This window comes from Pygoscelis adeliae, unplaced genomic scaffold (genome assembly GCF_000699105.1).
Source record: "Pygoscelis adeliae isolate BGI_AS28 unplaced genomic scaffold, ASM69910v1 Scaffold1, whole genome shotgun sequence".
In the NCBI taxonomy this organism is placed as follows: Eukaryota; Metazoa; Chordata; class Aves; order Sphenisciformes; family Spheniscidae; genus Pygoscelis; species Pygoscelis adeliae.
Genome location: NW_008824051.1, coordinates 5,151,755 through 5,153,266, shown reverse-complemented (window position 1 = coordinate 5,153,266; position 1,512 = coordinate 5,151,755).

The window sequence follows — 1,512 nt, the reverse complement described above, 5'->3', positions numbered from 1 at the left end:
TGTTGAAAGGATACCTTCTGAATTTCTTTCAAATAGGCTTTAGATCAGAATAAATTTGAGTTAGCTCTTAACTTATCGGTGGAGGAGAAAAATGTGAAAATTACACTCACAAGTATAGCTGACATAATTTTGTACTGTTGAACCTGTTGTGCAAAGAAGACCTAACAAGTGAAGAAGGTAGAAAAGTAGCTAGTAGCCTTTCTGAAATGGTTCCTGTGTGAGGCTGTTGGTGAGTTAGCTATTTCATTGACTCACAGTACGGTAGTAGAGTCCTAGGGCTCACCTGCATATATATCCCACGTCAGGTGCTTATCTGCTGATCATCCTTATACAAGATGGTCCCAGCCCAACCAAGAAGAACAGCCGTCACACAGGCTAACCTGCATAAAAGGCATTTAGAGTGAAAGCAGGAGACCAAATTATACACTCCATGCAGTGCATGTAGAAAGATACGCACCTGATTTCTGAATCCATAAAAGACCTGCAGTCAGCCACCTAGGGACTGCCAAAACAGAAATCCCCATGCAGGTTATATTTTAAATTCTGTCCCTACCCAGCTCTTTCTGGAGAGAAAGCTAGCAATGTCTTCATTTAGCACATTAATCTATCATGTAAAACAGCTACGCTCAATTCTGTTGTGTGCACAATGCAATACCAAACCCTTTTATCTCACAAATACCCATTAACGGTGGAAGCATTGGCTGTTTTGGACTGGAGGCACTCTCCTCTTCTGTTACAGCTCTTCCAACTGAGTGAATAATGTTCAAGATTCACCGATGACATGTTTTAGCCTAATGAGGGGTTGGGGGATGTTTTGTATGGGGGCCAAGGGATGGGAGGGAGGAGATCTGCTCTGGGCAGTTTCCATATTCTGACTACACACATGTTCAACCCAGAATCCATCCTTAGAGAACCGCCTGGAGGCCCTTCTTGCCCTCCCCTCTAGTTCCTGCCTTTTACCATCTCAATCAACTTCTAGAAGTTCTTGCACAATGACACAGCTTCAAAAGGAAGCTGAAGAGTGCCAAAAAGAGCCTGTCGCCAATTAGGAGAAGGACATAGCTCCCATTTGCCCTCACGCAGACGATGGAATTGAATGAACTCTCCCAAGACCCGAGTGCATGCTCCTAGCCATAAGCCACTGAATTAAAGGTGTATAGTAACAGTTCACTGCTCCATTTTAAACCAAAGCAGCAGCCACTGCTGTGTTTTGGGCTGGGTCTGAGCTAGAAGCATGCCTACGTCAAAACACCCGTGCAACATAGCTAGATGAGATGCTGACTGATCAGCCCTGTCAGACTCGGGCATCGCTGGGTATCTGCAAAAGCAAAATGTTTTGCGCTCGAATACTGAAGTGAGGGGTGGGGAACCACGCTGACATCCAGCAAGCTGGACTCTTCCAAGATCAGGTGCAGGTGAGGCTGTACCTCATCAAGTCCTACCTCGGATGCCTTTGTGCCTTTTAGGAACTTTATACCCCACGTATCTATTTTTTCCCATGAAGTGAGTGAA